Here is a 15,818-nt window from a genome sequence, read left to right as displayed (position 1 = left end):
ATGTGGCATAAATAGGGAGTTTTTCCACATCTAAACATGGAGGGAAGATAATCAAGATCAGGACTGAATTTGGGGGGTGGGGTGGGGAGGGTAATGCATCTCTCCTGCAGCCAGTGCTTTTTTTCTTTTTTAAAAAAAACATTTAGGGCTACTCTCATTTTCCTACTCATATTGAAATACTGCCCCTCAATGAGGCCAAACTTAGATTCACAAAATATTTAGGGGTATGCATACCCCTGCGTCCCCCCAGATAAAAGCACAGCCTGCAGCAATCCAAATACAAATTTGCCATGGAAGCTCGTGTCACATGAAAGCCCTGGGATATGGGATTTCATTGGCAACAAGGCTTTGCGAGGGAGACACCCACACTATTATAATAAACATAATTTCAAATAAAATGATAGCATTTAGACTTAGGCTGTAATTGCAGATATTTGTCCAGTTTTGGACAAAGGAAGGAACAGGCAGACATATCTCATAGTTCCTTGTGGCAAACTTCAGATAACTTTAATCTGGGGCATGTGCTGTTTGTAGCAAAGAGATGCCTGAAATCAAAATAATTTATATCTCCCCCTTCTATAATGCTAGAATTCATGGACATCCAATGACACTGAACATTGGAAGATTCAGGGCAGATAAAAGAAAGGACAGGCTCCCTCCCACTTACACGTGATTGTGTGCTATTGTGATGGAACCAGGAAATAAAGAAATACAGTGGGCAAAGCAATCCCCAAAGAGACTGGAGGTGTAGTGGGTCATTGTTTAGGCTGCTCAGCCTCCCTGCCTAGCAGCTGATACACGCAGAGCACAGCCGCTGCCACTTTTGAGGGTCTTCTAGCTGGCCCTAGAGCCATAGCTGCCAAGTTTTCCCTTTTCTCGCGAGGAAGCCTATTCAGCATAATGGAATATCCCTTTAAAAAAGGGATAACTTGGCAGCTATGCCTAGAGCTTCAGTTCTAGTTGAAGAGAGAGCTGAAGAACAGGGGGGAAATGGACCTTTGGAGGCTTTTTAGAGGGTGCTCCCCACTTATGTGATTTTCACTTACGTCCGCAGGGCCCAGAACGTAACCCTCACATAAGTCCGGATGGGAGACAGCCTGTACTTCTTCGCACAGCACTTGCTTCCACTTGCAACCCAAATGTTGTGCATACCTTATGATTTGGCTGAAGGTTATTGGTGTGCCTGGTTTTATGCATTTTGAATTGGTGTGTGTGTGTGTGTGTGTGTTTCGGCTTTCTTCTGACAAGTATTTATTTACCATACTAATGAAGATACATTTAAAAATGTGTTGGTGCCCCTATTTTTGAGTAGTAAACAGGATGTAGCTCTTAACAATTGCCTCTAAGGAGATGTCAATCTTGTCTCCAGAAGTTTAAATTCAAAGTCCTACACATATAAGTAAATTCTGCTGAACTCAAGAAGATTTACTGCTAAGTAAATGAGGACATAGTATAGGAATCTATTAAACATTGCATCTCTGGCAAACAACCCCTCCCCCAATAAGGTTATTGGTCAATTGTCTAAGGAGAACTTTCAGGTTCAGAAATTTCTAAATGCCTCCTTCTTGGGGTGGGGCAAACACAACTAGGAAGTTTGAACACTGTTGGCACTTAAGTATTTAAACTACTTGGCAGACCCAATTCACAGCAGTTCATTCAAGTGGTCTTCTGCATCCTGACATATCTTTCCTCAGGGTAGCACAAAGTTAACGAAGTTCCCTAGTCTGGGATTGTATTTTGATTAATGAATGAGGTACTCAAACCCCAGAGACAGAGTGCATAACCTTCTTCCCCCTTTCTCACCAACTGGACAAAAACCTGACTCTTTCACCCCAAGATGCAGAGCTAGGAATTTTTTTCTCCTTTATGCTGTAAACCCCATGGGATTCCAAGCAGTGTCTTAACACCTGGCCATCCCTGAGTATAAGATCTGGACAAAAGCTGGATAAGTTAATTTCTCAGATGTGTGGATCTGTCAGTTATTGCTGTGTTAGCACAGGAGTTTGTTGTAAGCTAAAAGTGCAATTTGGGTATGAATCATGACAGGTAAATTTCTTTCTTTCTTTTCACTACCAAATCCACCAGCAAAGATCAAGGGATTCTGACAAAAAAAATCAAAAGAAAATCAATTGGGTTCCAAACAGAAGTGGGCAAGAGAGAACAGCAAGACACTCTGAGGAAATGAGAAAGGGAACAGGGAGCATGGGAGAAACTTGAAAGAGGAAGGGCATTCAGTTTCCCAATATCTGCCAATTTTTTGTCAAGGGAAACATGGAAGGAGCCCCTGCCCCCACCAACAATGTGGAGCTCTAAGCCCCATCTAGACACATCTCTCCTTTACCTTAGAAGGTATGAATGTGAGATGCAGCGAGAGTTGTTTTCCACCTTCTGTATAAGTCTGATGCATCCATCAGCAGAAAAAACACACACAAGACCAGGAAAGTTGCTGTAATCTGAGTATTCCTTTTTAGGGAAAACACAAAGCTGAGAGGGTAGTTCTTCTGAGCACTGAACACACAAAAATGTGTTTCATTTCTGTTCTGCTTGAAAAGTTAAAGAGAGAGGCACAATCAATTTAAAAGTATTCACCCTGTTTCACCCCTGCTCATCATATGAAGAGGAATCTGTACAGCCGGAATTATACAACTAATTCTGTTTCTAGAATTGGAATTGACGATTGAGTCATCTATCCTATAAATTCATTGTTTAAATGATTTTGGCATTATTCCTTTCAGATTCCTGTCTAGCTATGCAATGGAAATTTCGACCTCACACTCTGGTTTCTTTAACTTCACAGATACCAAGATTATGAGTTAGGGGAGACTTCGCCAGTTGACAAAGAGATGGAATGGAGAAATTTGAAGTTTAAAAAGGAACAGAGTTGATCTAAATAAACTGAAGAGTAAATATTTAGTTCCAGTGACATTAAATTACATTCATACTCTTGTAGCAACTAGTTTGTTACAATTAAGAATGTGCCTGCTTTCCAATACTTTATCATTTGGCCATAAAATGCAATTCCTAAATGAAACTTGGCATATAAAATTATAGCCTGGAAGCAATTTCTTCATATGAATAAGTTACCATTTCTAAACCTGTTATACTTCATGAACAAAAAGAAAGATTAGTTATATCCAACCATGCATTTTTGCTTACATTTAAACTGGCAACAACTTTAACAGCACAGGCTCAATATAGCACCCACACTTGAGATGGAGGCTGTGCCTATTTTAAATCAGCTACAGCAATGGTTATCAACGTTTCCATATTAGGACCTTCTTCCTTCTAGCACGCTACAAAAGGCAGAATGGACATCACCCTTTTGGTACGTTTGTGTGTGGTTCCTCTAGAGATCTTCCATTACTGAAACCTTTTCAAATACTTTGTAAGCATATTTAGACAGAGCCTATAATTTGCCAAATCCATTGAATGATAAACTCACAGTCTGCTACAAGAACCCTGCCCACCTTTAACAAATAGGCAGCAAGGTCAAGAACTACTGAACAGAGTGGTGAAACTCCAGTTTTCAGCATAGCTGCCAAGTTTTCCCTTTTCTCACGAGGAAGCCTATTCAGCATAAGGGAATTTCCCTTAAAAAAAGGGATAACTTGGCAGCTATGGTTTTCAGGTGCCTAAAAAGGAATAGTGATCCTAGGGAAAGATTAATGCTCCTATTTCTGGACTTGACCTTATTCTTAAACGGCTTTGTAAGTAGTGCTTAAACCACAGTTTCCCAGTTTGGACATAATGGTAAACTGTGGATATCTTCATTAATGTTGGGCACATGATCAGAAGGAATGGGGTGACAAAGTGGGGAAGAAGGCTGTAGGCACAGGGATGGTTCTCAATCCGATAAACCAGGTTAATTCAGATATCCTCCACCCTGAACTGGGTGACTGCACCTAAACTGGGTGATTGCTTTTCAGCTGGACAAAATTCAAATCCATCAGGATGATGCCCTTTTGAGCTTCCCAGAGGCATCTGGCTGGGCACTGCTGGAAACAAGATCTTGTTATGATCCAGAACAGCAATTCTTCCACTTTCCTTTCAACTTTTTACAGATGATTCATACTACTTAAAGCCAGATTTCTTTGAAACCACAAAACAGGCATCTAGGAAAGGAAGACTGCTTCGAGAAACATATTGGAATTATGCTCCCTGTCACTTTTAATTGCAATAATATTAATCATGCATGGATGAAGGAAATATTCCCATGTCCCAATTGAGTTATTTCTCATCACATGACGGAAAACAAAAACAAAAAATTCTCCTTAAAACTATGCATTTGCTTGCACGCTACCATTTAAAGATGTAATTGCAGGTATTGTGATTTAGAAAAACAGAGAACTATATCTTTTTCTTTTTTAAAAAAATCCCATTTAATTCCTTTTTATATTTTGTATTACACAATAAAGCTTCATTACCCCCTATGCTTATGTTGACAAAATAACAATATAAAATTACAAGATTTTGTTGCTGGAAAATCCAATTTCTCTTTGAGGTAGCAAGTGTCACTACCATGTCTGCATCCAACTGCTACATTAGTTAGCAGTCGTTTTTTCTGAGGAATGCAGAGTAATATTTCGATCTAACAAAAGCAGTGTAAAATAAGAAAATAAATTGGGAACAGGGACTATGGTCAGGAAGTTAAGAACATGATATTGGCCGATACATTCAGTCCACTTCCTACACTCCACCTTCCGCATTTCCCCCCCCCATACTGTCACACTATTTAAACCTAGTGTAGTGTTAAGCAGTGCTAAGCAGGTCAGCACTCCTTCAGGTAAAGAGGTGGCTCACAGTGAAGTGATCAATATCCAAGAAAGAGAAAATTTACTTTTTTAAAAAAAAACACCATCAGGAAGATTTTAACCCTATAAAAGGAGCTGAACTTAACATCTGCTTTTTGTGAACTCTAGTTATATGTGCTAGGTTTATGCAATTTTACATTTTCAATTATGTTGCAGGTTCATAGCTGCCAAGTTATCCCTTTTTTACAGGGATTTTCCCTTATGCTGAATAGGCTTCCTCGCGAGAAAAGTGAAAACTTGGCAGCTATGTGCAGGTTTTGTTCTCTGCAGGCTAACACACAACATATTAAAGCCCCCCCCCCCCGAAACCAATGTATTGTTCCAGTTAGTAACACTGGTATTTTAATATGGAAGAAGACAAACATGTCAATGGTTTGCAAGGCAGTTGGTGTAACATCTAGAAACATATGGTGTAAATTTTGTTTAAGCAGCTTAAATAGCTGCATAGCTGCTAATTTTGATTAATTCTTCAACATATTATATTAATTATAATTACAGAACTTTTATATTCTTATTTAGAACCATTATTTAATTTATATCTTGAGTCAGAAACCATAAGTACCCATCAATTAAACAGGAATTTTGCTGTTATTTTCACAATCACCAATGTGGCTGATGTATACTTGCCTCAATTCAAAGCTACCCAAGAAATACTAGATTCACAGCATTCAGCCTGTAGTTTTGCAAGCATTTTCATCTATGGAGGTTTATCTAGCAAAAGCATCACCTTCTATCACTTTCTTTGGAGTCAACAAAGAAACACCTCAAATATTTCTGATCTACTTTACCGTGCTGTTATAAGGATTACGTGAGGATTTTAACTTTTGTATGTTTTAAAGTATGGTAGTGATTTTTTCTCGAGTTTATTGTTTTTTCTCGAGTTTATTGTTTCTTTTTGTAAACTGCTTTGAGGTGTTTTTTTTGTTTTGTTTTTTTACAATCAAGTGGTGTATACATTTTATGAAATAAACATGTATAAAGGACTTTAAATATCAGAAAGTTCTATATAGATGCTTAGATCCATTGGTTCAACCCCTTGGGAACTGTCTTGCAGTATGCCATAGGATTTGGTATAATCACCAGTGCTATTTAATACCTACAAGAGAGAGGTGCAACAAAATGTTGCATTGTGGAGTGTTCCTGCAGCCAACCATATCCATCTCCACAATATTCAATTCTATGTTGTCTCCTACATCGTTTTTTGTTCCACCACCCGCCCCCATTCTTCAGTCAGCATTCTGTGATCGCTGAGCAGGCTGTCCTCTGTAATGACATGAAATGATATGAAGCCAGATATTCTGATGACACCCAGCTCTATGTTTCACTAAGCATCCAGGAGCAGCTATCTCAGCTCCGGTGGTTGTTGTGAATATGAGGTAACATCAGCAGGCTCAAGCTGAGCTCAGATCAATGGAGGTAAAATTGCAAGGTATCCCTGTGTTTTGGTGGGGTATTCAGGAACTGTGATAGATGAGTTGGCATGGAGCTCATTAATGTGATGCCTTCTAGAAGCTGTTGGACTACAGCTCCCAGCATCCTTATCTATTGGGTTTGTTGGCTGGGACTGGTGGGAATTGGAGTACAACAACATATAGCACCATGTTGACAGTCCCTGGCTTAGCAATTTCCCCCATACCTGCCAAGTCTCCAGCAGAAAAATACAAGATTAGCAGCAGCAGTAGTGGCACTGGAAGTTGCACCGGAAGTTGTCCAGTGGCCATGGGGTGACCGCATGGCGACGGCCATCTTGGGGTGGCCATGCGGCCACATCCAAGATGGCCACTGCCATGTGGCCACCCCTAAGATGGCTGCAGGGCATGTGTAGAAGTTATTTCCGGCGCCAGTGGTGGCCATTTTCTGGTGCCCATAGATGGGTAAACCGGCACCAGAAAAATGGCTGCCGGTAGGAGCGAATTTAAGGGAGATTTATGGGAGAGGAGCTCAAACGGGAGACCGAGGGGAAATGGTAAGGAAAAACAGGGGTTTCCCGGGAAATACGGGGTACTTGGCAGCTATGATTTCCCTACCTGAGGACACCTAGAGTCTGGTGTCCTAGTCATGGAGGGCAGATAGCAGCAACATCTCGGAAGCTTTTATTAACTTCATTTATACATTTATTTGTATAATTTATTTGTTATGTGTTTTGAGGACTTGGTTTAAAAGAGGGATAAAAACATCTACCAAACTGTAGACAAACTGTACTTGTTATGTATACTCCACCCCCATTTGGAAAGAATGAATCTTTCTACAGTTATCCATGATCTTGTGACTTCTAGGACAATTTTCTGCAACTAGTGTAGCGGGCTGCTTCCAAAGGCAACTCGAATTGCAGGCAGTAGAGAATTATGCTGCTTACGATCCTGACAGATTCAGAGTGGCAATATATTTAACTGGTATTGCAGAACTGGGACTGACTACCTGTTTTCTTCCAGGCCCAAAGGGAAGTACTGGTGCCTCCTATTAAATATTTCAATGGTCTGGGACCAACATCTTTAAGAGAAAACACCCCTCTTGCTTTGAACCCATGGTTTGTCAGTGCTCTATAAGGGGAGCTTAGTTTGAATATTGGCTGCAAAAAGGAGACATGGAAACAACTCCCTACAGCTGTTTTGGGCTGTTCTTCCCTTAGTGCAGGTATAGGGAGCATGTGGCCATACAGCTGTTGTTGCATCAGCTCCCATCATGCCTGATCATTGGCCATGTTGGCTGATGGGGTCTGGAGTCCAGTATCTTAAGCATCATAGGCTTCCCATCACCACTGCCTTGGTGCCTTCCAGCAGAGGTGAAAAACTACTTATTCCATAATGCTTTCCACTGATTTGGTTCTTGCTTCTTGTTGTCTGCTTGCTTGTTTTGTAGCTGCTTCTGCAGGTGTTGCTGCTTGTATCAGAAAATATACTTGCTGTGCATAAAACTTAAATTTCTCTCTCTTCCTAGAAAGCAAGCTCTTCAGCTAAATTTTATATGGGAATAAGAGCTCAGTGTTAAGCTCTCTAATTTGCTACATATGTCATAATGACCCAGACTGGCACATGGCATAGTAGTACAGGCCTCGGGTCATATTTAGAGCTCCAGGAGTTCATTTACTGACCATTAATATGAACACAATAAAAGCTTTTGGACATGTACATGAATTGTTATCTGGAAACATATGCAGCCAATGGAGGTTACTTTGACCTGTATTGAGTAAACCTGGTATCTTAAAAGTTCCATTGACTCCCCAACTGCTGTCTGTGTGCTACTACTAGCCTCCGTGGTAACAGGAGTGCCCCTACATCAATTGGCATTTATTTATCAATTTAGAGCTTTTTATAAGCTGTCTTTTAGGATCAATCTCCCCCAAGGCAGCTTCCACCGATAAGACGACAATATATAATCTCTAATCAATTTTTTAAAAGAAAACACATGGCAAAAAAGTGGTAAAATAAGAGCAACCAGAAATAGAATTAAAGCAACACTAATCCCAGTAAGACCCCAAAACACCACCAGAAACACAGTAGCCCAGTTAGAAAACAGGAGTGAGCAGATACGTTCAGGGCCTAGTGATTCGCCTTGGAATATCACAACTGCAAACCAGTTAACAGAAGAATAGTCATGCAGAATCAGACCAGGCTTCTGCTTCCTACAGTGGCCAAACAGATGCCTAGGAGAAGCCCACAAACAAGGCACCCTTCCACTGTTACTTACCAGTGACTGGTATTTAGTGGCATACTGCTCAGATACTGGAGGTTACATAGAAGCATCATGATGAGTAGCAATTGATAGCTTTCTCCTCAGTAAATTCCACCACTGAAAAGGCCCTTCCCCTGTGCCCACCAAGCTAACTGCTCTCACACAGGAGCACACAAGTAGAGCCTTCGAACCAGATACCATTTCACCACATATGCACAATGTCATCTCTGATCGATGCTTCCAAACTCAATCAATCAATCAATCAATCAATGTCTATTACAGCAAACAGCCAGCAGATGATTCCGAGCTAGATTAATGAGAAAGAAGCAGCACTGTGCAGTGTTTAGAACCTGTGACCTTTTGGAACAAAAGGCATATATGCTCTACCACTGAGATACAGCCCTTCCCCTTGAGGGTGGACAGCTTTGTGAAAATCAGTTGCAGATCTCTTTCCGCTTGCAATAGGTGTGAGTGTCTTCCTCCACAAAAGCTATTAAAGGAGACCACATGGTCTCCAGAAGTGGAATGACTGACTGCCTTATAAACTGCTTGCTCAATTCTTCTTTCCTTACATTTCTACTTACACTTTCCAGTTTTGTTTCTTTAACTGGGATGAATATTCCCCCCCCTTTTTTTTTTGCTCGTGCATCTCTTGAGCAATTATCCACAGCTCCTTAGTGGTAAAGAGTACAAGCATAGTTTTTAAGTGGCCTCGCCAGGTTATATAGCAAATTTGTCCTGTAACTGGGAAGTCAGGAACCAGGGCTCATTGATTGAAATACAATGTGCTCCGTAAGAACATAATAAAAGGGCCCAAATACTTCATCCTCCTGTTCTTACAGTGGCCACCCAGATGCCTGTGGGAAACCTGTGAACAGGATTTCAGCACACAAGCATCCTCCAGTGGTGTTCAAAAACATACATGGGGCCAGCTCTGAGGATAGCCAACCTGAGGATAGCCAACCTGGCTAGAAGCCATTAATAGTCTTAGTTATCCTGGATTTATCTCATCCCCTTTTGAAGTCATCCCAGTTGGTGACCATTACTGCCTCCTGTGGGAGTGAGTTCCAAAGTTTAACTACAAACTCCATAAAGTAGCACTTTCTTTGTCTGTTCTGAGTCTTTCAACCTTCAGCTTCACTGACCCCAAGTTCTCCATTTCAGAAAGAAAGTGAAGTGTTCGGCACTTGGCTAGATTGTGCCTTTATTTGAAAAAAATAAATAAATCATAGGAAACATTTAAGTATTACATCATGCTTTTAAGGCTCCCAGTTGCGCACTTACAGACGTAATCATGATGCAACCACTTGGCATATGCCATAAAGAGATTCATTTGCATTCTTCTTTCCCCAAACTATCAGTTTTTAATCATGCAGAGGAAAGAAAACATTCATTTTGTTACCCAGAGCCCAAAGAGGTACTCAGAAACTGTTGCACTGGACTTTGTTATCAGATTTAATATGGTACAACATAAAGCTTTGATGAGAGGAAAGAAGTAAGAACACAGCAAGTTCATGAAGCTAAAAAGCCAAGATGTACTAAACTGGGGCATTCCAAGTTAAAAATAACTACCTAAACTGTGAGACCAGAGCTGTAATTTTGTGCAGCGCAGCATGACATCATGGTTTACATGGGGCCAGCTCAATAAATCAAGCTTTAGCTAATTAGAGATCCTCCTGCCAATCCGTATTATTTTGACAAATAATTCAAACGGGACAGTTCACAACACAAGCCAGTTATGTTTGCTAAAAACATGTTCTTTTCGAACTGCTTTAACTTCACTCCTGCTTACAGATAATTCACATTCAGAAAAGTACAGATCCCAAGTGCTTATTTTGAGTCTGACTTCACTGTCAAGGAATTCTTCAATTAACTTTATGTTGCTCTGAGCATTCTCTCGCCAACGAGAAAACAATCTGTGGTTCCTCGATCCTTTCCGTGCCAATGGCTGCCATTCACACTTCTCTATTAAATGCCATACACAGTTTCTGCAACAGTCCACCCTTGTTTGGTGAAAACTAGGGAGCAGTCACAACATTGACACATCTTACTTAGGAAGGCAGAAGCAGCAGGGAAAGTTGCCATTTCTCCTTGAACAGAATGAGAACATAAAGGCATCGACTTGCTACAAAATAGCCTGGATGCTGCTGTCAGTGTTTCAAAACCATCTCATTTATTTTTAAAGCTGTGACAAATCAAAACATCCTCAAATCTTCAAAACTGTCTTTAATAAAAATTTAAAAAGCAGCCTACAGAGTCACAATCTTGCTGCTAGTGTAGGTTAGTTTATGTTTACATAAAATAAAATCGTGAGGCATGTACACACACACACACAAATACACTCAACAGATTTAGGGGACATGGAGGGTGCAGGGAGGTGAAGTTATTATGAACTGTAAAAAGTACAAGGACATTAGTGGAACTTACAATAAGCTGTATACATATTGTTATAAATATGATTTTATGTGTGGTCTGCAGTTGGATAAGTCCAGTTTTAGTTTTCTACTTGACACAACTTTTAGCTCTCACTTTGTATCAGGAACAGAATTGTATTGTTGGTTTTGTTGCACTGATCTGTGGTAGCCAAACACCATCTTCATTTCATTTCATTTTTAAATTTGCATATTATCTATCTATACTACTGCACTTGAGGAAGCCTACAACCCATGGGAATGATAAACAATACTGCAAAAAAATCACATTCCCAAACTATAACAATTCTAAATATATCTAAAAACAAATTAACAAAATTCAAGAATAATATTGGAAGCAGAAGCCAGAACTGGTATCTGTGAACGTTGGGGGTGGGAGGGAATTGGGGCTGTATTATACCTTCTTCTTCCTTTTTCCCACAGCCTTTGGTAATTTCTAAAATGTGTTATCTATTGCAATGTATCAGTTCTAAGAAAAATGAACTAAAATTTAGCCATGTAAAATTTCTAGCCTACCTTATTCCAAAGAATCGGAACTGAAAACGTTAAAACGTAACATAAAATTGGAGTCAGGACAAAACAGCTAAGGATCATAGAATCGTAGACCTGGAAGGGACCACAAGGTTCATCTAGTCCAACCCCCTGCAATACAGGAATCTTTTGGCCAACGTGGAGCTTGAACTCATGACCCTGAGATTCAGAGTCTCGTGCTCTACCGACTGAGCTGTCCCTGGATACAAACATCTTAATACTTCACAGCTACAAAACCTCTTACCAAATGGTCACAAATGGTTAGGCCTGCTTGAGGATCAAACAAGGAAGTGCTCTTTGGTAGGTCGGGACTCTTGTGAGAGATCTGATGTTTCAGTTTGTGAACCATGATTATGAAACCATTACTTTGTGCACATTATGGGAAAACATTTGGAATTACAGCCATGGGGTCTACATATCACAGGGCCTTCCACAGTTAAACACACTATTTTGGTTAACATTATCAAAAACGAAAAGGTGACTTCTCCCCAAGCAACAATCTGCTTACAAAAACAACAACAGGCATCTGAAGGTGCTGTGATTAAAGAATGAAATATATGCTTCTCTTGTATAAACTTGTACAGATTGCTTCCTATTGATCTTTCAAGTCATATTTTTGGCACTAAATTGCTATTCAGTTACAAAATATAAGCAATAGAGAACAAGTGATGTAATCTATTTACAATCTAGATTTCTATATTCTTTACATGAGCAAAGTGTAATACAATCAGGTTGATAAAAATGAAAACCAACTGTTTGCATTTTTTTAATTAAAAAAACAAGTTTAGTAGAATAATAATACATATTTAATTCTATCTAGGGCTTTTTTCCAGCTGGAACTCTCCAGAACTCAGTTCCAGCACCTCTCAGTTGGGCACCATTGCTATTATACGAGAACAAGGGAGTTCTGCCACTTTTTCTACTAAACTTCATTTCAAACACTTCAAACCGTCAGTTTTCATTTTTATCAAACTTGATTTTGTCTTTAAATATTTGAAGGGCTGTCACATGGAAGATGGAGAAATATTGTTTTCTCCCGCCCCAGAAGGTAAGACCTGAACCTATGGGTTTAAATGGAAAGAAAGGAGATTCCAACTAAACATTAGGAAGCACTTTCTGATGGTGAGAACTGTTCAGAAGGTGATATCCTCTCCTTCATTGGAGGTTCATAAACAATGGTTGGATGGCCACCTGTCAGAGATACTTTAGCTGTGATTCCTGCATTGCAGGGGGTTGAACTAGACAAGCTTTGGGATCCTTCCAACTCTGCAATTCTATGATTCCACGACTGTGGTATTCCTCTGCCCATTAGGGCTGGGCAAGAGCAGTTTTTCAGCATTGTGGTATATCGCCAGCCAAACATCGTTTTCTGGCGATATATCGTGATGCTGAAAAAACAAGGCGTGGATCCTTTGCACAGCTCTGCCGGGGATGGGGAGGGCTCCCCATCTCCACTGCTGCTCCCACTTGTGCAGGAGCCAACCCTTGTGCAGGAGCCAACTGAGGGATCCTTTAACTGCTTGGCTGAGGGGAGAGGCACACACTCCTCAGCCGAGCAGTTAAAATACAGGATGGGAGACACCTGGCTTGAGAGCAGTACATGTGAAAAGGATCTAGGAGTCTTGGTAGACCACAAACTTGACATGAGTCAACAGTGTGATGCAGCAGCTAAAAAAGCCAATGCAATTCTGGGCTGCATCAATAGGAGTATAGCATCTAGATCAAGGGAAGTAATAGTACCACTGTATTCTGGTCTGGTCAGACCTCGCCTGGAGCACTGTGTCCAGTTCTGGGCACCACAGTTCAAGGAGGAATACTGACAAGCTGGAACGTGTCCAGAAGAGGGCAACCAAAATGGTCAAAGGCCTGGAAACGATGCCTTATGAGGAACGGCTTAGGGAGCTGGGTATGTTTAGCCTGGAGAAGAGAAGGTTAAGGGGTGATATAATAGCCATGTTCAAATATATAAAAGGATGTCATATAGAGGAGGGAGAAAGGTTGTTTTCTGCTGCTCCAGAGAAGCAGACACGGAGCAATGGATTCAAACTACAAGAAAGAAGATTCCACCTAAACATTAGGAAGAACTTCCTGACAGTAAGAGCTGTTCGGCAGTGGAATTTGCTACCAAGGAGTGTGGTGGAGTCTCCTTTGGAGGTCTTTAAGCAGAGGCTTGACAGGCATATGTCAAGAATGCTTTGATGGTGTTTCTTGCTTGGCAGGGGGTTGGACTGGATGGCCCTTGTGGTCTCTTCCAACTCTATGATTCTATGATTCTATTCTATAAAAGATGCAGAGGAGGAAGAAGCTGTATTGGACACAGCTTTTTCTCCCTCTGCACAGTATGAAGGCACAGTTGGTGGTTTCACTTAGCAATATATCACTGGTGAAACTGCCACCGCTCCCGAGTCCCCCCCCCCCCTGCTAACTGGAGGAAGTCGCTAGCAGAGGGACTCAGGAGCGGTGGCGGTTTCACAAGCCTCTGAGTGAAGCCAACATTGCGGTCTGTTCCTTATACTGGTCCTGGGTGAAATATTGATATATTGCCCAGGCCTACTGCCCATCTAATTAAAACAAAATATATCCTTTGAGTGATTAATCAAGGTTTAAAAGTAAATAAATTTACATCCTGCCCTTGCTTCCAAAGGAGTTCTCATGGGCAGGGGCGGGGAACCTCAGGTTTGGGGACTAGAACGTGTCCCCCAGGACTCTTTTATCTACTAGTCCTTGGGATGCTCTTTAGACTAAGCTGTCTCTCCTGGTCACACCTTTCACTGGCCCTGTCTTCAGAATGTAAATACTGAAGAGGCCCTTTATGTAGTTCTTGTCGGGATTGCCTTTGGTCCTTCCTGGGCTTCTCATTCCTAGAGACAAAGACTGGGAAGGAGGAAAATGCAGTCATGAAGGGAAGGAAGTCTAGCTACCAAGATGGGTGAGGAAATTGTGGTAAGACAGCTGTTAGGCCGAGAAATCTCTCAAGACCATAGGTCCATATATGTATGTATTAGCCTTGGCATTTCTTGGCTTGAGAAATCCATAGGAACATGGGATGCTGCCTCATACTGAGTCACACCATGGGTCCCTCTAAGTTAGTCTTCTTCTTCTTTGGCAATCACTTGTGGCCGAGTAAGATTGTCTTTCATTAACATGGTCTTAACAGTCAGCCCGTAAGTGACTGTGGAGGCCAATTCTGGATCCACACATCCTTCCACAGTGGGGACATAGGTTTCGGGGCGGGAGTTGATCACGGTGAGGGTTTGCCAAGCGTGCCTTCCTCTTAGCACATCTAGGTTAGTACTGCCCACACTGACTAGCAGAATGTTCCTCTTCAGCCAGTTTTGCCACTCCTGGCCCTCATACAGTCTGACAAACAGTAGAGGTCTGTAGTTAATTTCTCATAATAACAACTTCCAGGATTATTATTTTTCCAACTAAAGATATAGTTTCTAACTATAAAAATATTTCTAATTAAGCACATGAGACATTCTGCATTATGAAAGAAGAAGGAAGTCTCAGCAAGATATCCTCTAGCTTGTAAACATGAAAGTTTTCATGCTTTATTTCTTCTACACCTTTAATCTTCTATAAGAGGGCAAAGACCAGAAGAATAATGCAGAAAATAAGCTCTAATGTTCTTCTGACTCATACTCAGTTACAAACTACTTACTAACAGATAAAGGAAAGGCTGCAATATTCGCTTTTCAGTAACTCTTTAGGAAGGGATTTAGAATGTCTCCTGCATTATTACCTCATACTTGGACCTCATGAATTAAAACTATATACAATTAGAAAGTAATTCAGTGCTGTAGTTATGTATACTATATACTCAACTAAAATAAAAGAAGTGGGGAGAGAAGGAAAAGGGGAAATGAACTCCTGTTCTCAGCCAACTTCTCATTTTCCCCAACTTAATTGTGAACTGAAAGAGTTTTGTCTCTTTGGGGACAAAATCAACGTTGTGTCTAACTGTGTCGAAAAGAAGGGATATGGGGAATTATAGTTTTGCAACCACAGAAATGGTTAAAACAAGATTGCATTATAAGCCCCGTTTTACATTGATTCGCATTTCTATACTAAGTTTCTTTTCTACAGTATAGTCTTGACTATTTTTGCTGTTGGAATTTAGCTGGTTTTGAAATGCTCTCCAAAAGTTTATTGTATAAAAACATTTAAACTCAAAAATGTACACTATAAAGATGCTTTGTTTAGCATGAAAGTGCTTTATGACATCCGTTAGGAAGATAGGTGACCCCCTGGGCGACGGTTAGCAGTATCATAGCTACAGTGTTCTGTGCTTCCCTTATACAGTGGAAGCCAACACATAACATAAGGTCAGAATTCCTTATGCTCCCCAATTTTCTCAAGGCCACAAGAG

General features: G+C 40.7%; 2 protein-coding genes across 13 annotated transcripts in view; one reads left to right on the top strand and one right to left on the bottom strand.

Annotated features, from left to right (window-relative positions):
* CMSS1 (cms1 ribosomal small subunit homolog) overlaps positions 1-15,818 on the bottom strand; it is a 180,679-nt gene that overhangs the window by 67,946 nt on the left and 96,915 nt on the right. The window contains exon 1 of one of the 10 annotated variants that reach the window (XM_088668187.1): positions 2,342-2,543. The exons of the other annotated variants lie outside the window; for them this stretch is intronic. The gene's annotated coding sequence lies outside the window, so the exon portion shown is untranslated. Of the gene's footprint in view, positions 1-2,341; positions 2,544-15,818 lie in introns of those variants that run through there. 10 annotated transcript variants of the gene reach the window in all.
* FILIP1L (filamin A interacting protein 1 like) overlaps positions 1-15,818 on the top strand; it is a 156,823-nt gene that overhangs the window by 47,652 nt on the left and 93,353 nt on the right. The gene's annotated exons all lie outside the window — the stretch shown is intronic.

This window comes from Zootoca vivipara, chromosome 4 (genome assembly GCF_965207765.1).
Source record: "Zootoca vivipara chromosome 4, rZooViv2.hap1.1, whole genome shotgun sequence".
In the NCBI taxonomy this organism is placed as follows: domain Eukaryota; kingdom Metazoa; phylum Chordata; class Lepidosauria; order Squamata; family Lacertidae; genus Zootoca; species Zootoca vivipara.
The sequence above is the reverse complement of the archived record's forward strand: the minus strand, read 5'-3'. Positions and strand labels throughout refer to the sequence as shown.